The sequence below is a fragment of the Meles meles genome, chromosome 18 (genome assembly GCF_922984935.1).
Source record: "Meles meles chromosome 18, mMelMel3.1 paternal haplotype, whole genome shotgun sequence".
Classification (NCBI taxonomy): Eukaryota; Metazoa; Chordata; class Mammalia; order Carnivora; family Mustelidae; genus Meles; species Meles meles.
Genome location: NC_060083.1, coordinates 46,519,917 through 46,542,421, shown reverse-complemented (window position 1 = coordinate 46,542,421; position 22,505 = coordinate 46,519,917).

Below are 22,505 nucleotides of genomic sequence, written 5' to 3'. Positions count from 1 at the left end.
CTGTCACCTCCAGGGACCTAAGGTGGCCTCTCACCTTGGCGAATAATAATCTCTGAATTCTAGCAATTACAGAAATGCTTCCAGAGGTCTCCTTTCATTCATCCCGACAATGACCAGGGAAGGTAGGTGTTGATCTCTTCATTTAGAGATGGGAAGACTGAGGCTTGTTGTGGTTAAATGACTTGCCCAAAGGCACACAACTACTAAGAGAGGAGGACTTTCTCTGCCCACCTTCAAAATCCATACTGTCTTGGGGCTGCTGTGTCCTAGCCCCCACTGCCTCTCTCATCCAGGGTGGACCAGAAAGGTGAGGGAGTATGGGGGGGGGGGCTGTAGAACCCCAGGTCTCAGACATAATCTCCAAGCTGTATTTGAGGTCCTTCTCTCTCAGTTGTTCCTTTTGTTCCCCATTATCCCCAGTTGCCCCTCCCTGCACTTCCAAGACATTAAGGAGGGAGGGCCCACTAAAGGAGCCCTGGATTTCCTCCAGGCCACCCACGCCAGAGGCCATAAGTGTCCCTTCCCTTTAGAGCTTCCTCTTCCCTCCCCCCCCCCCAATCCATCCAGAACCACTGACAGGAGTTAAGCAGGAGCTAGGAATTTTATCCAATTTTAAGGAAGGCCCTGAGATGAAACAGCCCCTTCTACCAGACCGACCTGATTAAGCGCTTCTTCTGCCAAGGTCACTCGCACCTCTAGTGGATGAGAGAGATGTGGTTTCTGATTTCATGTCCCAGTCAGGGACCCATAAGGTAAGACAAAGCAGGATTTTCCTTGGGCATGCCAAGAAGGTGACCCATGTTGTGCCTACGACCCTTATCTTCAGCCGAGGATGGTCCAGTCTTGTCATTGGCTTCTTGCCCTTGAGATTAACTAGGACCTCCTTTTTTATTTTATTTTATTTTTTTAAAGAATTTAGTCTCTGGTCCCCTCAATGGTTGTCTCTTTCCATTTAACAACAACAAACTTTTAATTTACACCAGCTGTATGCCCAGCACTGCAGTCACTCCTGGAGAATCTGGGGCAGATGAAAAGAGTCCCCATTGCTCACCCCTAGCAAGGGACAGACTCCAGACACATCTGGGGAAGTGGCTGCCACCAGTCAGACTAGGCACCTGGTGTTCATGCGTCCTCTTGTCAAAGATCTTCTTTGAATAGGTAGGAGAAGGGTGGGAGTTGGGCCCCACAGCTGAAGATCTGAGCAGGGTGGGAAGCCTCTAATGAAGCAGTTGCCAGCCTGAGTTTCCAATCCCTGGGGATGCTCTGGCTAACTGCTCCCACCCAAGGCCCAGTGGGAACAAGACTGAGCTAAGTAGAACCTCTTACAGGGAAAATGATGAGCTCAGGAAGGCTACACTCTGTCGTGTGCGCCCTGACCAGAAATGTAGGGGACAAAAACGGAGATAATTTAATCAGTTATTGCCTAATAAAATTGGTTGGTTTGGCAGGAAATATCTTTCCAATCAGGGTCCACAGAGGAGGAAATCCTACAAGGGATGCTTGGTGAAGTTTGGAACCAGTGCTTTGGTGGGTCTGGGCTGCCCCCTGCTGGGCGCAGGAAGTATGACAGCCAAGACAGGGCGAGGCCTCGGGACGTAACGGAGATGGAGTCACAGCATGGGTGACATTTCTGGACCGTCGTGCCCTTGTCACCTCGTATGGAGGAATTGTGCGGTCACTGGGGACACTCAAAGCTCAGGTCTCCCCAGGAATTTCCCTCCCTCTGCCTGCTCACCATTACACAGCTGGTACCTCTAAAAATTAAAAAAAAAAAAATTTTTTTTAAAGTAACACATACATGTCCTCAGTTTATTTACTTTTTAAAAGATTTTATTTATTCATTTGACAGACAGAGATCACAAGTAGGCAGAGAGGCAGGCAGAGAGAGGGGGAAGCAGGCTCCCCGCTGAGCAGAGAGCCCAGTTCCGGCCTGGACCCCAGGACCCTGGGATCATGACCTGAGCTGAAGGCAGAGGCTTTAACCCACTGAGCCACCCAGGTGCCCCCATGTCCTCAGTTTAAAAGAACAACAGTTTTAATGCATCTTTCCAGAGATGTTTCAGGCATATAGAAGCAGTGTGGGGGGTGGGGGGGGGCAGTTAACACAAATGGTAGCACATGCGCCACAATTTATCACCTTGCTATTTTCACTTAGTAACGTATCTAGTCAGACTAGGCGCTCTACAAAATCTGCATAGTCCTCCGCCACAGTCTATTTCACTGTTCCCCTCCTAGCGGGTATTCAGGTTGTGTCTATCTTTTCTTGCAACAGACAATGGTGCCTGCAGGAAATATCTCGATACATATCCTTGTCGGTACTTATGTGTGTATCCATAGGACAAATTTATAAAGACGACAGTGCTGCGTCAAAGGTTATGCGCCTTGGGGTAGATTTTTGGTAATCTGGGTAGATTTGGAATTGCCCTCAAAAAGTTTCCACCACGGGGCGCCTGGGTGGCTCAGTGGGTTAAGCCTCTGCCTTCGGCTCAGGTCATGATCTCGGGGTCCTGGAATCGAGCCCCACATCAGGCTATCTGTTCAGCAAGGGGCCTGCTTCCCCCTCCCCCTCCGCCTGCCTCTTTGCCCACTTGTGAGCTCTCTCTCTGTCAAATAAATAAATAAAATCTTAAAAAAAAAAAAGTTTGCACCAATTTCCAACCCCCGACAATGGATGCCTGTTTTCCCATACCCTCACTCTGCTATATTATGGTATAACAAAGCCTCCTGATGTTTGGTGAGGCCTAGTTGAAAGTGTCACAAGGGGGTCACCTGGGTGGCTCAGTGGGTTAAAGCCTCTGCCTTCAGCTCAGGTCATGATCCCGGGGTCCTGGGATTGAGCAGGGAGCCTTCTTCCTGCCGCCTCTCTGCCTACTTGTGATCTCTCTCTCTCTCTCTCTGTCAAACAAATAAATAAAATATTTTAAAAAAAGAAAGAATCACAAGGCAGGTGCGTCTGTCTCTTCCTCCAGGGAAGAAGCTGTTTCTTCTCTTCCAGTATCTGCAGTGCAGGACTTAAACTGTGAATGAAAGGAAACAGGCTTACCTTTCAGCCGGGATGAAGGGAGGAGGTGGAGGGTTAGAGCTAAGCAAGAAGCCTGTCCTTAGGGCTACTCTCTTTTCTGGGCCCTGGTCAAGACCCTGTCTCAAACCTAATAGCCCTTCTTTTGTTTTTTTTCCCCCTAAGATTTTATTTATTTATTTATTTATTTATTTACAGAGAAAGAGAGAGAAATAGAGAGCACAAGCAGGCAGAGCAGCAGGCAGAGGCAGAAGGAGAAGCAGACTCCCCACTGAGCAAGGTGCCCAATGCAGGGCATGATCCCAGGACCTTGGGATCATGAACTGAGCCGAAGGCAGACGATTAACCAACTGAGCCACCCATGCGCCCCCCCCCCGCCCACATAGCCCCTCTCTTGCAGAAGCCTCCCAGATTTTGAAATCTGAGGTTTAAGGCCCAGCACTCCCAAAGCAGCTCTCACTCAGCTCTCCTGCATCCCAGGGATGGCTGGCATCACCAGTGAACACCAATGAACCGCCTGAAGACTGGAAATGAGCCAGGTGTCCCGCTACAGGGGATCCATGAAACCAGGAATCCACTAGAACTTTCTGCAACGATGCGTATGCTCCATTCCGTCTGTGCTGTGCAACATGACAGCCACTGGCCACAGGTAGCTATACTGAGTTCTTGAGATGTCGCTAGGGCCACCAAGGAAATGAATTTCAAATGTGACTTAATTGTAAATAAGTTTAATGTAAATAGCCACATGTGGCTACTATACTAGACAATGAAGGGTTAAATAAACTATAGTCCGTCTCCACAATGAAAAAATAGGCAGCTGAAAAAAAAAAATGAACCTGTCAGTATTGATATGGAAAGATCTCAGGATATATTTGGAAGCAAAAATGCCACACAAAACAGTATATATGCTATGTTATCTTTTGTGTAAGAAAGGGAGGTGGATATAAGAATAAATGTATTTGCGTAAACATATGTCAGCAGGGGGTCCTGGGTGGCTCAGTAGGTCAAAGCCTCTGCCTTCGGCTCAGGGCATGATCCCAGGGTCCTGGGATCGAGCCCCGCATCAGGCTCTGTGCTCAGTGGGGAGCCTGCTTCCCCCTCTCTCTCTGCCTTCCCCTCTGCCTGCTTGTGATCTCTGTCAAATAAATAAATAAAATCTTTTAAAAATATATGCATAAATATATGTCAGCAAAGTAAGAAAAGTAGTCACCTCTAAGGAGTGGGGAAACGGGGTAGACAAGGCAGAGGTGGGAGCAAGTCTTCTCCGTGCATCTTTCTAAACTGTTCAGATTTTGAACCATATGTATTTATTCCCTATTCAGAAAGTGAAGGTAACATAAAGGCAAGTTGCTTGCTAACCAAGGAAAGCTGTCTGTCCCTCTTGCTGGCAACTTGTGGTGGCTAAGGGAAGTAAGCCCACTGTCCTGTCTATGTGACCTACCAGAGAATAGCCCAGGGGAAGGGGAAGGGCAAACCCTCGTGAGCCATAACCCATGGGACACATGTGCCCACACCCAGGAGTGCATCAGAATCAGAATCTCCACATATGTGCCTTCTGTGGTCCACCAGGGAACTCTCCAGCAGGTGCTGAACTAGCCTTGTCCACATCTCCCAGTGAAGAGAGGACAAGCCCCTAGTACCAGACACCTGTCCCTGCCCTATGGACAGCCAGGCCTGCAGACTGGAAAGAAGCCAGGGGATCACAGGTTAAATGGTCACAGATGTCTTCCAAGCATCGATGCTATAGTGGGGGCTTTCCATGTGTCATTCGGAGCTGGACAGCCACCCTGAAGTCAGGCCCGACTGTTGTGCTCTCTGAGCTCGGTATGCTGGGTGGCTGGTAAATGTCAGAGCTAGGATCTGAACCCAATCCAAAAACCACTGGGCCTCAGTTTTCTCATTACAAAAAAAATGGTGATAGGATTTCATAGAATTTTTTTTATAGATTCGATTTATTTATTTGACAGAGAGAGATCACACAAGCAGGGGGAACGGGAGGCAGAGGGAGAGGGAAAAGTGGGCTACACACAGAGCAGGAAGCCTGATGGGAGGCTAGATCCAGGACCCTGGGATCATGATCTGAGCCAAGGGCAAACACCAACTGAGACATTCAGGTGCCCCTCATAGAACTGATTTAAATAGTAAATAAAATTTCAAGTTAAGAGCTAGCAGAGACTTTTATTTCCAGCAATAAGGTTGACTATAGGTCCAGAGAAACCCTTCTGGTACAAAACAACTAGAAATGCTAGATAGAGTGTGTGCGCGTGTGTGTGTGTGTGCACATGCGTGTGTGTCTGTGTCTGTGCACACGCGTGCACATGATATTTTCAATACAAGGCCAAGCTTGTAAGAAAAGAAAATCCCCAAAGTCACAAATCCAAAATGGAATGTGACAAAATCTGGGGCCTGGTAAGGTGGGAGTTTGGAGCAGACACAAATCTGCTCCTCTCCAAAGTCAAGGGACCCAAAAGGTAAAATCCTTGGGTAAACATGAAAGAAAAAAACCCACCTTGCTGAGAGAGAGAATGAGATACTTGCCTGCCTCAATTTATCAAGAATGTATAACTATGCTACAGTTATATGCACCTAATAACATAGCTTCAAAATCATAAAGAGAAATAATGGGAAACACAGACAAGTCCACCAATATAAAAGAAGATTTAAATCACTTCCCTCTGGAATTGGTAGTTTAAGCAGGCAAACAAACAAACAAACAAACAAAATCAGTAAGTGTGTAGAAGATTTGAACAATATAACTGACAGGCTTAATTTGATTGAATACTTGGATTTCTCCAGTCAACAACTGGCAAACACACTTTTGCTTTCAGGCACACACTTACCAAAGTGACCACATATTAAATCACAAGGCGAGTCCCAACCAGTTCAAAAGAATCCAGCAGACCTCATTATGTGACAGCAATATAATTAAATTAGAAATCAATAATCAAGGGGCGCCTGGCTGGCTCAGTCGGAAGAGCATGCAACTCTTAATCTTGAGAGCTGTGTTTGAGCCCCACATTGGGTGCAGGGATTACTTCAAAATAAAATCTATTGGGGATGCCTGAGTGGCTCAGTCAATTAAGCGGCTTCTTTCAGGTCGTGATCCCAGGGTCCTGGAATCGAGCCCCACAAAGGGCTCTCTGATCAGCAGGGAGCCTGCTTGTCCCTCTCCTTCTGCCTGAGGCCTGCTGCTCCCTCTGCTTGTGGTCTCTCTCCCTCTCTGTCAAATAAATAAATAAAATCTTTTTAAAAATAAAAAATTTTTAAAAGATATTATTTATTTATTTGAGAAAGAGTGATCGAGAGAGAGAGAGAGAGAGAGAGAGCTCAAGCAGGGGGAGTGGCAGGCAGAGAGAAAGGGAAAAGCAGACTCCCTGCTGAGCAGGCAGCCCGATGAGGGGCTCCATCCCAGGACCCTGGGATCATCACCTGAGCTGAAGGCAGACAATGGACTGAGCCACCTGGGTGTCCCTAAAAATAAAATCTTAAAAAGAACTCAATAATCAAAAGACAGTATAAAAAGAGAAGACAACCCCATGCATTTCAAAATGTCAAAATTCACTTCCAAATATTTCATGAGTTGAAGAACTCCTAACAGAAAATAGAAAATATTTGGAATAGAATATCGAAAGTATTATGTAGAGGGAGCCTCGGCGGCTCAGTGGGTTAAGCCTCTGCCTTCGGCTCAGGTCGCGATCTCAGGGTCCTGGGATGGAGCCCCACATCGAGCTCCCTGCTCAGGGGGGAGCCAGCTTCCCCCTCTCTCTCTGCCTGCCTCTCTGCCTACTTGTAATCTCTCTCTGCCGGTCACATAAATAAATAAAATCTTTAAAAAAACATTATGTAGAAAGCTCTTGGCAGACAGGGCCCTAAAAATGGCAGGATGATGTTACCATCATCATAGGGCACAACTGTAGTTTGTGGAGGGAGAGGTGTGTATAAGAAAAACTTGACAGTAGTTAGTTCTAAGGTCAAAGGAGGCGTGAAAACCAAAGGACTGAGTCTGGAGGTAACAAATGAGTCTGGGAAGAGGGGACCTGACGGACGAGTTACAAACAGCAGCCCTGTGAACTAAAGATTATTCCAGTCCTGTTTTCCTAATGAGGCTCCTGAGGCTGTTACCAGTGGGACAACTCAAGCTACCCAGTTAGAAAATGGCACAGCCAGGATTCAAACCCACGTTGGCCGGCTCACTTTTCCTGCTGCCCCTGAGGGAGGGAGGTGGGGACAAGCTTTTTGGCTAACACAAACAGTCTGCCAAGAAGGTATTTGGTCCCCTGTCAAGCTTTGGAGTGTGTCTAATCTGAGAAGCCACAAACCACAGCTGTCACCTGCATTGGTCTGTCTGTCTGTCTGTCTGTCCCAGCCAGGTCTGCTAGCCCACCCAAAGTAAAAAAAAATGTGGTTTTTGGAGAACTTTCGTTTTCGAAGCCATGCAAACTAGGTCAGATGAGGCCCCAGCCAGCCAGCGGCCACATGAAAGGTGGCACCTGGGTGCTCAGAGTTGCTGAGCTAGGATGGAGGACGGGCTGAGGGAGCCACGGGAAGCACCCAGGCCCATCAGAGCTAGGGGGCACCTACAATGGGGAACGGAGTCTGTACCTGGCATACAGTAATTGCTGACTAAGGGCGCATTTATGGGAGACATTGAAATACCAGGCATTGGGTCTGTGAGAGGGTCTCATTTATTTTGATCCTCTTGGCAACACACTGTAATTGGTGGTTTTTTTTTTTTTTAATGGAAGAGGAGACAGGGGCTCAGAGAGTGACTTGTCCAAGATCAAGAAAATGGCAGAACAAAGACAGGTCTGGGAGCATAGTGCCCCTGGCTGCTTTCCCTGGAGCAGGGACAGCCAGCTCTGGAAGACCCCCACCCCAGCCCCCACTGCCAACCAGCCAGCTGACCCCCTGGCCACTGTTATGAAAGCCAAGGCCTTGGGCCAGCAGCTGAGACTCTATATTCATTATCCAATGATGATTAATGGTGGGCCCACAGCATACCAGGCCCCAGAATGAGTAGAATAGAATTCTCTAATTCGATTACATTGGAATTAGACCCAGGCCTGCCTGGGACGAGCTGACAGCCTACAACAGGGTGCATGAGGGGAGGTTCTGTGTGCCAGAGAGTGAGTTAGTGAAGACACTAAGCTTAAACCCATTTCTGAGGGGCATCTGGGTGGCTTAGTCGTTAAGCATCTGCCTTCGGCTCAGGTCATGATCCCAGGGTCCTGGGATGGAGCCCCGAATGGAGCCCCCGCATCAGGCTCCCTGCTCAGCAGGAGGCCTGCTTCTCCCTCTCCCACTCCCCCTGCTTATGTTCCCTCTCTCCCTGTCTCTTTACCAAATAAATCTTTTAAAAAAGAAACTAACCTTAGGGGTGCCTAGGTGGCTCAGTGGGTTCAGCCTCTGCCTTTGATTCAGGTCATGAACTCAGGGTCCTGGGATTGAGCCCTACAGAGGGCTCTCTGCTCAGCGGGGAGCCTGCTTCCCCCTCTCTCTCTGCCTGCCTCTCTGCCTACTTGTGATCTCTGTCTGTCAAATAAATAAATAAAATCTTTTTAAAAGGAAAGAAAGAAACCCACTTCTGAAGGGCATCTGTGTGGCTCAGTCGGTTAAGCCACCAATTCTTGATTTCAGCTCTGGTTATGATCTCAGGGTTATGGGATAGAGCCCTCCCCACCCCCCTCCAACCCTCCCCACCCTCCTGCTCAGCAGGGAGTCTGCTTGTCCCTCTCACTCTTCCCCTCCCACCCACCCCCAAGCACATGCTTCCTCTCTCTAAAATAAATAAACTGTTTCTAAAATAAATAAATCTTTTTTTTTAAAAGAGTTATTGGGGCGACTGGGGGCTCAGTGGGTTAAAGTCTCTGCCTTCGGCTCAGGTCATGATCCCAGGGTCCTGGGATCAAGCCCCACATCAGGCTCTCTGCTCAGCGGGGAGCCTGCTTCCTCCTCTCTCTCTGCCTGCCTCTCTGCCTACTTGTGATCTCTGTCTGCCAAATAAATAAATAAAATCTAAAAAAAAAAAAAAGATTTATTTATTATTTATTTGAAAGAGAGCACAAGCGGGGGGAAGGAGCAGAGGGAAAGGGAGAAGCAGACTTGCCCCATCACAGGACCCTAGGATCATGACCTGAGCTGAAGGTAGACACTTAACGGAATGGGCCACCCAGGCACTCCAATAAATAAATAAATCTTTAAAAAAACAAAAACAAAACCAAAAAAAAAAAAAACCACTCCTGAAATTTGTGGGTCAAGGGCCAGAAGTCCACTAGAGCCCACTTACAACTCATCTAAACGTTTAAAAGTTATAAACCAAAAGCCAACACAAATAAACAAGTTTTATCTTCTTACCCTGGTAAGAAGAATATGCCCGAGGACTTGAAAACCCAAATTCAAATAAAAAATCCAAGGACTGGGGCACCTGGCTGTTTCAGTCAGTGGAGCCTGTGACTCCTGATCTGGGGGTCATGAGTTCAAGTCTCATGGTGGGCATGCTGCCTACTTTAAAAAAAAAATTCTATGGTGCCTGGGTGGTTCAGATGGTTAAGCATCTGCCTTCAGCTCAGGTCATGATCCTAGGGTCCTGGGATCAAGTCCCTCATTGGACTCCCTGCTCAGTGGGGAGCCTGCTTCTCCCTCTGCCTCTCTCTCTCTCTGTCTCTCAGGAATAAATAAATAAAATCTTTTAAAAAGAAAAATAATAAAATTTAATTAAAAAATTAAAAAGCATTCTAGGACTATGCACTGGAACAGGACAGTTCCTTTTCCACCCCAGGCTCTATCCTGCATGAAGAGGAGCCACAATCTCACACACACACACACACACACACACACACACACACCAGGCCACATATCCAAGCCCCCCACACCCCCATAAACAGCACTCTTATCCACATATACACAACAACTCTACAGTCTGTCCTTGGAAGAATAAACCTGGGACATAGTCTGTGCAAGCCCTGGAAACAGGGCTAGGGGTCCTCTGGGCAGGGAACCCCAAGACCCCAGGTACCTAAGGCATGGTCAAGTTCTGTGCTCTCCCAAAACGGTAGCCTCTAGTCACATACGACTACTTAAATTTTGACTTAAATTATTTAAAATGAAATACAATTTAAAAAGTCAGTTCCGAGGCACCTGGGTGGCTCAGTGGCTTGGGCCTCTGCCTTCGGCTAGGGTCATGATCTCAGTATCCTGGGATTGAGCCCCGCATCGGGCGCTCTGCTTGGCGGAGAGCCTGCTTCCTCCTCTCTCTCTGCCTGCCTACTTGTGATCTCTGTCTGTCAAAAAAATAAATAAAATCTTTAAAAAAAAAAATCTTTAAATAAATAAATAAAAAGTCAGTTCCGGGCCCTCTGGGTGGCTCAGTCAGTTGGGTGTCTGCGTTTGGCTCAACTCATAATCCCAGGGTCCAGGGATCGAGTCCCACGTCGGGCTTCCTGTTCAGCAGGGAACCTGCTTCTCCTTCTGCCTACCTCTCCCCCTGCTTGTGCTCTCCCTCCCTCTTTCTCCAACAAATAAATAAATCTTTAAAAAAATAAAAATAGGGGCGCCTGGGTGGTTCAGTGGGTTGAGCCTCTGCCTTCAGCTCAGGTCATGATCTCAGGGGCCTGGGATCAAGCCCCACATCGGGCTCTCTGCTCAGCGGGGGAGTCGCTTGCCCCCCTCTCTCTGCCTGCCTCTCTGCCTACTTGTGATCTTTCTCTCTCTGTGAAATAAATAAAGTCTTTTAAAAAAATAAAATAAAAATAAATTTAAAGTCAGTTCCTAAGTCCCAGTGAGCCACATTCCAAGTGCTCATAGCCACATGTGGCTAGTGGCTACCATACTGCACAGTGCAGACAGAGAACAATTGCATCATCACAGAAAATGCCATTGGGCAGTGCTCCCAGTGGGCTCCTCGCCTCCTGCAGAGGCATAGAGCTGGAGGAGGCCAGAGCTGGACCCCTCTTTCCCAGATACAAGTGTAGAACTACCAGAGGATGTCAGGAAGTCAGGAAGTCTTCACAGAGTGACAGTCTTCACAGAGAGCATTTGACCAAATTGGGGGGGGGGGGGGCGGAGAAAAGGATGGTGAATGGCCATTCAAATAGAGAAACCCTGTGCAAAAGTCCAGTGGCAATGATAGGTTGGGAGAAACACAACAGACTGGGTATGACTGGAATGCAGGGCGTGGACCCGGAAGGGGGAGGATGGGAGTCTGGAAGGATCCACTGCCAAGGCTCTCAAGGTATGGGAGCCATGCTAACACGATGAGACCGAAGCCTCGTCAGTGGTGGGATCACGTGTAGCCGGAGGGACGGGACCTGCTGGGCACATCAGAAAGAGATGGTAAAACTGAAGACCGGTTACAGACTTAAAAACAAAACAAGAGATCAGGAGAGAAGCAGAGGGAAGGGAAGGGAGGTATCTTTTAGAGGAAAGATAATGGCTTTGATGTAAGGGTGAAAGCTCGTGCTTGAAGCTTTAAGCTCCTGCTTGAAGACAGGTGACAGAGAGCGAGTGAGTCACAACAGGCACAAGGACGACACTACGGATTGGAAGAGAAGTAAACAGTTCCATGTGGGATTCTTAGAAGCTGAAAGGCATCCACAGGGCCAGTCCAGACAGGAGAGGGAAGATTCAGGGCTGCACTACTAAGTGGGTGAAGAAGAAAGGGATGTGGAAGCCTCTAGAAGCCTGAGCTCTGGGGCACCTGAGTGGTTTAGTGGGTTAGGTGTCTGACTCTCGATTTCAGCTCAGAACTTGATCTCAGGGTCGTGAGTTCAAACCCCTCCACGCTGGGTATGGAGTCTACTTTAAAAAAAAAAAGAAGGCTGAGCTCTCCCATGGAGGTAAACAAGCCCCGAGACCCAGCTGTGGATTAAAACTGGGAGGATGCCTCCACTGAGGTTTCAGGAGGCCACAAGAGAAACCAGGACCTGCAGATTTTCCCAGATAAACCACGTCCCGCAGAACCGACTCCCAGAGCACCCAGCAGCCGCGAGCTAGCATTCTGTCATTTGCTGGTGAGGGAAGATGGGTGGAGGCTGAGGAAGTTCAGCTCCAGGAGGTTTCAGGGAGGAAGAAGAGTGAGTCCCAGGCACTGTGAGGCAGTCAAGAGGGTAAGGACTATGAAGACATTGGACAGGGGCACCTGGGTGGCTCAGCGGGTTAAGCACCTTCCTTCCGGTCAGGTCATGATCCCAGGGTCTTGGAATTGAGCCAAGCATCTCATCCGGCTCCCTGCTCAGCCGGAGGCCTGCTTCTCTCCCTCTCCCACTCCCCCTGCTTGTGTTCCCTCTCTCCCTTTATTTAAGATAAATAAAATATCTTTAAAAAAAAGACATTGGGGGCGCCTGGGTGGCTCAGTGGATTAAAGCCTCTGCCTTCAGCGCAGGTCATGATCCCATCGGGCCCTCTGCTCAGCGGAGAGCCTGTTTCCTCCTTTTTCTCTGCCTGCCTCTCTACCTACTTGTGATCTCTGCCTGTCAAATAAATAAATAAAATCTTAAAAAAAAAAAGACATTGGACAAGTAGGGTGTACCTAGTGGCCATCAAAAAGAATAATGCTTTCAAGAGGAGCTGCTGAATTTCAAAGGCAGTTTGGAGACAGAAGGGAGAAAAGGGGAGAAAAAGGGGGGCAGAGCCTGAGCCTAAGCCTATCATCAACAGAAAGAAAACCCACATATAATTAATAGTGTCATTCTTTTTTTTTTTTTAAGATTTTTTTTTTTATTTATTTATTTGACAGAGAGAGAGATCACAAGTAGGCAGAGAGGCAGGCAGAGAGAGAGGAGGAGGCAGTCTCCCTGCAGAGCAGAGAGCCCGATGCGGGGCTCGATCCCAGGACCCTGAGATCATGACCTGAGCCGAAGGCAGCGGCCTAATCCACTGAGCCACCCAGGCGCCCCAATAGTGTCATTCTTAACCTGTGTTGAAAATCTGATTGGAGTTTTTACAGATAACTCCAGGGGTTAGTCCTTAGAAATTCAGGATTCAGGGGCACCTGGGTGGCTCAGTGGGTTAAAGCCTCTGCCTTCGGCTCAGGTCATAGTCTCAGGGTCCTGGGATCGAGCCCCGCATCATCACATCATCGGGCTCTCTGCTAGGCGGGGAGCCTGCTTCCCCCTCTCTCTGCCTGCCTCTCTGCCTACTTGTGATCTCTCTATCAAATAAATAAATAAATAAATAAATAAATAAATTCAGGATTCAGCAGTTCCAAAACCCCCTCAATGTGGAGATCCCCATCCCCAAGAACATAATATTGCTTACGCAGTATTTCCAACATGGCTGTGGGGCCTGACGAGACAAACCCAAACTGAGGAGCACTCAATTAAAAGAAAGCGGGGGAGGGGTGGGGGGAGCTCTACTCTGAAAAATTGTGAAAGATGGAAAAAGATAAGGAATTTCTCCCAATTGAAGAGGCTTCAAGAAATGTCATGTGTGATCCTAGTCTGGATCCTACGGGAAATGCTCTAAGGGACCTTTACTCCATCGATTGATAACATTGGAATATGCAGGGTCGATTAGTTAAAAGTGTCCGATCAAGGTTAAATTTCCGCAAAGTTGAAAAGTCTACTGTGTTATGCCCCTCGTTCTTAGAAAACAGCCCCTGAAGTATTTTTGAGCAAAGGAGAGAATGGTGGCCACTCCCAGTTTGGGAGGGAACACACACACACACACACACACACACACACACACACACACACACACACACACACGGTGAGAGCTGAAGCAAGTAGGACAAAAGTTTAACAACTGGTGATCACATATGGGTATTTTGGTGTATGGTATATTTTAGCGACTGGGTAAGTGGTATGTGGAGGATTTTTGTATAGTTCTTGCACTCTCCGGTAAGCTTGAAATTTTTCCAGATAAGCAGTTAAAAAAAAAAAAAAAAGGTTAACAAACAAAACCCTTCTACCCAAACCGGAGGCTCTGAAGTTAGAGACTTTTATCCCGCTCTTCCCCCAGCACTGTCCCTGGATCGGTCCCGTGGCAGACCCTCGGTCGGGGTGCTGAGTCTATCGCGCAGAATCAGGGGCATAGGTGGTGACTGGAAGGGCCGAGGCCGCCGCTTGGGGACATTCCTCGCCCCCGACATTTTCTGACCTGACAGCTGACGCCGCCGAGGACCTGAGCCCGAGTGACTCACCCGCGGGGCTCCCTGGGCGGAGGGGGAGCCCCGCCCCGCAGGGAGGGCCCCGGCCAGCAGGTGCCGCTGTTGAGCCAGCTCTGGCCGACCCTGGCGGAGGCATAGCCGGGACCTGGAGGTGGTGAGCGCACGGGTTTTCTCCCATATCTCAGCGCTCGGGGTCTGGAAGCAGGCTCACTCCTCCTTGCCGGGGTCTAAATTCACACTCCCAAGCCCTCAGCTTCCCCACACCCCTTCCCCCACCGTGGATGCCCCAAAACAAGTCCCTACGATGACGCCTGGTGGAGGAAGGGAGGTGATAAGCAGGAAGAGGCTTCAGTCCTTGGCCCTAGGGTCTGAGTAGCAAATTAATCCTCTCTTTTCTCTGCCCCATCTTTTTTCTTCTTCCTACCCCTCCCCCGTTCACTCCCTCCTCCTTCTCTTTTCCCTCCCCTCCCTCCTCTTCCCCCTCCTCCTCCCCCGACTCCCGAGCAGCACCAGGCTTTCAAAACAAACACACCCCTCCTCAACCCGTCCCCAGCGTCGCCAAGGCCTTTCGCAAGAAGTTGTTGCTCCTAGACTCCAGTTCCTTCTGCTGGTCTGGGAATCCGGATGGAGCTGGGGGTGGGGGGGTATCAGGGTGCCGAGGAGGGCCGGGCGAGCCCCCGTGGTGTTTTTTCTAACTGGGTAGAAAGGAGTTGCTCTCCAACTGCCTGGCTGGCTCACTTGATCTCAGGTCTTGAGTTGGAGCCCCACATGGTGCATAGAGATTACTAACATAAATTTTAGAAAAACAAGGAAGAGGGGGAGGAGGGAAGAAGGAAGGAAGGAAGGACGAAGGGAGGAAGGAAGGAAGGAAGGAAGGAAGGGGGGGAGGAGGAAAGGGAGTGGGGAGGAAGGAAGGAAAGAGTTGCTCTCACACAGCCCCTCCTACAGTAGAGTGGGCTGGGCTGGGGAGGTGGGGTTGTGGGAGTCCTTCCTGCCTGGGATCTTGGAGCGGCCATTTACTCCCCGCTCTCTCCTGGCCTTCCCAGACTCAGGATGAAAGGGGCCTGTGGCGGTAGTTTTCTCCATTCCTCTGGTTCCAGGAAGGACCATAACCTTGTGAAACTCTCCCAGTCCTCCATGTTCACTGATTTCTTCAACAACCCTCCACCGAACACCAGCTTTGTGCAAAGTCCCAGGAGCTTTCCCTGATGCCAGCACGGAAACCTCACTAGGACCCCTGGAGGTGAGCGCCATGTGGTTGCGCTGACTTGTCCAAGGATCCAGTTCAGTGCAGGGCTCTGCTGTGGCTCCTTCTGACTCACCCAGTGGGACCGACCTCCTTTAGCTTTGGGGTCACCACGGTGCCTCGCACAATGTACTTTGAGCATGTGTCTCACCACCTCCCAGGGATGTGTTTTTGTGGGTCCCCCACCTCTACCACACAGGGCTCCAGACCACAGCGGCTGGAGACAGCGAAGCCTGGGGGCCCTGCTCTAGCCCTCACTGGGCAGCCTTAAGGAAGTTTCTTAAGACCTTCAAGATCAGTTTTCTGATCTGTAAAACAGAGATAACAGCCATACCCTCCTCATGGGTTGGATGTGATGGGAAAATAAGAAGAGGCCCTATAAAGTGCCTAGTAGAGTTTAACTTTAAGAAGAGAAGCCCTGGGGCACCAGGGTGGCTCGGTCGTTGAGCATCTGGCTCTTTTTTTTACAGAGAGAGGGAGATCACAAGTAGAGAGACAGGGGGAAGCAGGCTCCCCGCTGAGCAGAGAGCCTGATGTGGGCCTGAATCCCTGGACCCTGAGATCATGACCTGAGCCGAAGGCAGTGGCTTAATCCACTGAGCCACTCAGGGGCCCCAGCATCTGGCTCTTGATTGCAGCTCAGGTCATGATCTCAGAGTCATGGGATGGAGCCCCACATCAGGCTCTGTGCTCAGCAGGGAGTCCGCTTGCAATTCTCTCTCCTCCTCCCTCTGCCCCCCACTGCACTCTCTCTCTCTCTCCCTGTCAAATAATAAATAAATCTTTTATAAATAAATAAATAAACCCATCCCCACCATGGATGTGGAGCAAAGGAATTCTCACAGTCAACTGGTAGAGAAATTTAGCAGTTCCTGTTACAGCTAAATAAATGCATTCGGTTCCATCTGGCAGTTTCACTCTCAGATACACAGCCAAGACCAAGGTATACATGTACACACAGAAAGACATGGGAAATAATCTTCATAGCAGCACTAATCATAAGAACCCCAAACTGGAAACAACCCAAAGATGCAGTAGCAGCAGCAGAATGAAATATGGCACGTTAGCACATTCATGTGAGGGAATACTATACAGCAATGAAAAATAATGAGCTACTCCTACTTATAACAACACAGATACATCTCAGAGATGTAATGCTGGGGAAAGAAACCAAACAAAAGAGAGGTACAGACAGCATGTTTCTTTTCAGACAAAGTGCCAAACAACCAACTAATCTATGTTAGAAGTCACGATACAGGGGTGCCCAGGTGGCTCAGTTAGTTAAGCATCTGCATTCGGCTCAGGTCATAATTTCAGGGTCCTGGGATCCAGCCCTGCATCGGGTTCTCTGCTCAGTGGGGAGCCTGCTTCTCCCTCTTCCTCTGCTGCTTCCCCCTGCTTGTGCTCTCTCTTGCTCTTTCTTCCACTCTCTGTCAAATAAATAAATAAAATCTTTAAAAAAACAAAAAAGAAGTCAGGATACAAGGTACTCTTGGTGATTAAAAATGAGGCTTAGGGGGGCGCCTGGGTGGCTCAGTGGGTTAAGCCGCTGCCTTCGGCTCAGGTCATGATCTCGGGGTCCTGGGATCGAGTCCCGCATCGGGCTCTCTGCTCAGCAGGGAGCCTGCTTCCCTCTCTCTCTCTACCTGCCTCTCTATCTACTTGTAATCTCTCTCTGTCAAATAAATAAATAAAATCTTAAAAAAAAAAAAAAATGAGGCTTAGGGAGTTCTGAAAGCTGAGAGTGTTCTGTTTCTTTATTGGGTATGATTACACCGATGTATCGACTTTGTACTTAACGGTTTATGCACTTGTCTGTATTAAATGTTATACTTTCATAAAAGTAGACTTTCTTTTTTACACTAATATAAAAAAAACCAAATGACTGAGCGACTTGTATCACATAAATCTTAAAGTGTTTTTGACTAAAGAGCAAGTGATTAAAGTATTTGGGTTGTATGGTTCATGGGAATTTTATTTATTTATTTTTAAAATGTTTTTAAGGGGGTGTCTGGGTGCCTCAGTCGGTTAAGCATCTGCCTTCAGCTCAGGTCGTGATCTTAGGGTCCTGGGATCGAGGCCTGAGCTGGGCTCCCTGCTCAGTGACAGCTCTGCCTCTCCCTCTCCCTCTGCCCCTTCCCCCTACTGCTCATGCTCTCTCTTTCTCTCTCTCTCTCTCTCTCGCAAATAAACAAATAAAATTTTTTTTAAAGAATAAATAAATGTTTTTAGGTAATCTTTATGCCCAACAGGGAGGGGAGTTCAAATTCATGACCCCAAGATCAAGAGTCATACACTCTACCAACTAGGTGCCCCCACAGGAATTTTAAAATCCCTACCACTCCAGGGGCTCCTGGCTGGCTCAGTCTGTAGAGCATGCAACTCTTGATTTCAAGGTTGTGAGTTCAAGCCCCACACTGGATGTAGAGATTACTAAAAAATAAATAAATAAATCGGGCACCTGAGTGGCTCAGTTGGTTGGGCGGGTGCCTTCGGCTCGGGTCATGATCCCGGACTTCTGGGATCGAGTCCCGCATCAGGCTCCCAGCTCCTTGGGGAGTCTGCTTCTCCCTCTGACTTTCTCCCCTCTCATGCTCTCTCTCACTCATTCTCTCTCAAATAAATAAATAAAATCTTTAAAAATAAATAAATAAATAAAGGAACTTACCAAACAAAACTACTTAACCACTACATATTATTTACACATACATCCCTCGGGAGTACAAATAGCAGACATACAGGGGGAGATGATAAATACCAAATGGAGAACAGAGGTACCATCTTAGTGGGAGAGAGGGCACTGAGATAGGCACAAGGGATTTCACATGTTTTTCTAGTTTTCTTAAACCAGGTGGTTCTTTTTTTTTTTTTTTTTTAAGATTTTATTTATTTATTTGACAGAGAGAGAGATCACAAGGAGGCAGAGAGGCAGGCGGGGTGGAGGGGAGAGCAGGCTCCCCGCTGAGCAGAGAGCCCCATGCGGGGGCTCGATCCCAGGACCCTGAGATCATGACCCGAGCCAAAGGCAGAGGCTTTAACCCACTGAGCCACCCAGGTGCCCCAAACCAGGTGGTTCTTATCATAGCTCTTCATTTTATTATTCTTATTACTTTATACTTTTCTGATTGCCTGACATATTTCAAAGTTAAAAATACTTCTCGGGGCATCTGGATGGCTGAGTGAGTTAAGCGTTCGAATCTTGGTTTCAGCTCAGGTCATGATCTCAGGATCATGACATTGAGCCCCATGTTGGGCTCCACGCAGAGCATGGAGCCTGCTTTGGATTCTCTCTCTCTCTCTCTCTCTCTGCCCCTCCCCACCCGTCTCTCCCTCTCTCTTTCTCTCTCTCTAAACATAAATAAATAAAAAATAACAAAAAATAAAAATACTCCCCCGTGTCAAACAAAAAGGGGGAGGGGCAGGAGAGGGAAGAAATTGTGTCTGATTCATCTTTGTCTTTCCAGCGTCAGCCTAGTGCCAAGTACTCCATAAATGTTTGGTGAATGAGGACCACTGGGCCAGTAAAAGCCTCAGAGCCCGGGTTCATGTCCAGTCTTCCCACGCCAAATCCCAAGTCCAGGGCATGTCCCACCACACCCCTCCCCCACCCTGCCACAAGTTGGGGGGCACCTATGGAGGGGCGGCCACAAAGGAGCCCCCAGCCCTACACAGCATTCTGCATATCTAAACTGAATTACAGGAAACAGAGAAGCAAGGCAGAGAACAACTTCACTGATCCACATTCTGCAAATTCCGAATCCCGTCGCCTGAATTTCTATGGATCACACTGCCCAAGTCCTTTCGTAACCTGCTCTTTATCCGAAACCTTGTAAGACTTATCTGTATGACAGCTTGATGCTTTCATCTTTTTCATATTAGCCCACTCATCCCTTCCGTGGGACAGAAAAGGGGGCTTTCTAAGCCAAGGTTTGGTTAAAACAGGATAGGATGGTGGTTCACACATCTGGCTGGGAAGAGAGAGCAAACAGCCAGCCCCCAGCTCGCGAATTCTTTGCACACAAAGAGATGCCATTAATTGCAGACGCATTCTCTCTATTTGTTGGGCCCCGTGTGGAATGCAAGCCTCTGAGAACAGCACTTCTCACCACTCAAAACCCACCCAAGCATGCCCAGCCCCGAGAGGGGCTTCTAGGAATGCAAATGATGGGCTGCGGGGGGGGGGGGGGGGGGGGTACCTGTAAGGAGACTTAACAGCATAGCGAGCACACACGGGCAGGGGGACTCCAAGGCTTGGAGGGTGTTTTAAGAAAAAGAAATAGGTCCAATCCTGTGGGAGGCTGATTATCTGCTTCCCTCCAACCAGAGCTAAGAGTTTAAAGGGTTTCAAATGACACCGGTGTGGCTGAAGCGGCTGGAAGCCCGTCCACGCGGCCGTCCACATCATTGCCCATCGGTCTACACAGCGGATCTTCACCCTTACTGATCCGCGTTAAGAAGCAAGGCCTCTGCTTGGCATGGATGGAGGCAGTGGTGTCCTGCACTTGGTGTAGGAAAATGATAATTCTCTACAAAAACACTCCCACTCAGACTTCCCATTCTGACTGTCCTCTTGCCACCAGCAGCAGCTCCCCACCCCCGCAGGGCAGGCTGAAATCAATTGAACCGCTCTTCATTCACTCATTTAATCAATTTAATATTTGATTAAAAAAAAAATCTGTGCCCACCATTGTGTCAGATGCTAGGATGGCAAAGATGATTAACAGGATCCCTACCCTCAGGATCTCAGAGTCATGCTAACAAATAATTAGGATTCCGGGCGATTAGGGCAATGACAGAGGGAAATTAATAAGGGAAGTCCCCAAGGAGGACAGGGATGGCTGCTTATCTACCTTGCCAAGCTCCCTACCTCTCCTCCAGAACTTGCCCAACAGCCGCTTCCTGAACTCATTCCTCTGCCCTGCTGTTTCTGCTTAAGTGATGTCCTTTCCCACCCACAGATGACTCTAGCCTCCTGCTTCTCCCCCAAGTTTCAGCTCCAAAGGATAAGCCCCAAATTCAGGTGGGTGGTTCATCTGGAAGGATTCCATCAGGGAGGAAAACCCTGGGGATCATTTGTAATGTTTCATTTCCTGAGCAGGGGGTTCCTTCTCTCATTCTATAGGCCCTTCTGTGTCTGAAATATTTTGGCATAATATATTTGCAAAAGAGATCCGGTTCAAGCAACACCTCCACCTTGATTCCCCACCTCCTGCTCTGTTTTCTTGTCAAGAAGAAGCTCACAAATTCCTACTGTCAGTCAAAAGCAACTCTGTGTTTCTACAGATGCATGGAAATGATTGTCACCAATCTGGGATCCTGGGTGCACCCCCCCCAGGGGGCAGAATGCAAGTGGGGTGTGATAAGATCCTAGGGCTTCAACAGTAATAGTAATGTTGCTATTTCTTAAACTGGGTGGTGTGTACATGGGTGTTTGTTTGATGTCTTAAATATTGTGTATAGGGGCATCTGGGTGACTCAGTCATTAATCGTCTGCCTTCAGCTTGGGTCATGGTCCCAGGGTCCTGGGATCGAGCCCTGCATCAGGCTCCCTGCTCAGCAGGAACCTTGCTTCTCCCTCTCCCACTCTCTCTGTTTGTGTTCCCTCTCATGCTGTGTCTCTCTCTGTCAAATAAACAAACAGAAATCTTTAAAAATATATATATCATGTATAATAAGTAAGACATTTAAAAAGCAACTTTGGGGCACCTGGGTGGCTCAGTGGGTTAAAACCTCTGCTTTCAGCTCGGGTCATGATCCCGGGATCCTGGGATCGAGCCCCACATCAGGCTGTCTGCTCAGTGGGGAGCCTGCTTCCTCCTCTCTCTCTCTGCCTGTCTCTGCCTACTTGTGGTCTCTCTGTCAAATAAATAAATAAAATCTTTAAATAAATAAATAAAAAGCAACTTTGTCTGGAGTGAGAAGGAACGGGAGGGAAGAGGAAGAGAGAAGGAGCTTCAGAGAAGTTGGATAAAGAAGAGCAGAGAGTGACTCTCTGCTAGGCATGAAGGGTACATGAGTAATCAGGCTTGACTTGCTGGCGTAGAGCAGAGAGCAGCAAAAAAGATATAAAGTCGTGTCTCACTGTAGAGAACTATATGGTGGTGGCAGAGAACATGGAAGCAGGCATTGGACCATCTAGGTTCAAATCCCAGTGCAATCTTTTATTAGCCTCACGGCATTGGACAACTTACTTCAATTCCCTCACCCCGAAAAATGTCTGTGGCAATTAGATGAAATGAAGCGTGTGAGGTCACACTGGCTGGTATCTAGCAAGAGCTGAATTTGATTGTTAACTTGTGTTATTACTTGTTAGTCATGTGACCCTGAACATGTCACTTCTGTCCTCTAAGACTCGGTCTCTCTATCCGTGAAATGGGAATCTCATCAGATCGCCCAAATACACTCATGAAAGAAAGCGGCTTGAACACTCCAGGGTATTTACGAGCAAGAGTTAGAATTAAGGAGCGCCTTAAGGGTCCAACTTGATTTCTACTCTGGTCATGAACTCAGGGTCATGGGATCCAGCCCCGTATGGGGCTCCACGCTCAGCTGGGAGTCGGCAGCACATTCTCTCTCCCTCTCCCCCTGCCCCTCCCCCTGCTCTTTCCCTCTCTTAAATAAATACATACATACATACATTTTCTTTTTTTTGAAGAGTTAGAATTAAATAAAGAGCTATAGCTGGAATGATCACCCAGCTCGCTCAGTTGGTATAACGCACAGGACTCTTTTTTTTTCTTTTTTTTAAAGGATTTTATTTATTGCAGCACCTGGGTGGCTCAGTCAGTTGGGCATCTGTCTTCGGCTCAGGTCATGATCCTCGAGTCCTAGGATTGAGTCCCACATCAGGCTCTCTGCTCAGCAGGGAGCCTGCTTCTCCTTCTGCCCCTCACCCCACTTGTGCTCTCTCTCAAATTAAAAAAAAAAAAAAGTTCAAAAAATAAAAAATATAAATAAAGATTTTATTTATTTGACACAAAGAGAGAGCTAGCGAGAGAGAGAGAGAGCACAAGCAGGGGGAGTGGCAGGCAGAGGCAGAGGGAGAAACAGGCTCCCTGCCCAAAGCAGGACTCAATCCCAGCACTCTGGGATCATGACCTGGGCTGAAGATAGACACAACTGACTGAACCACCCGG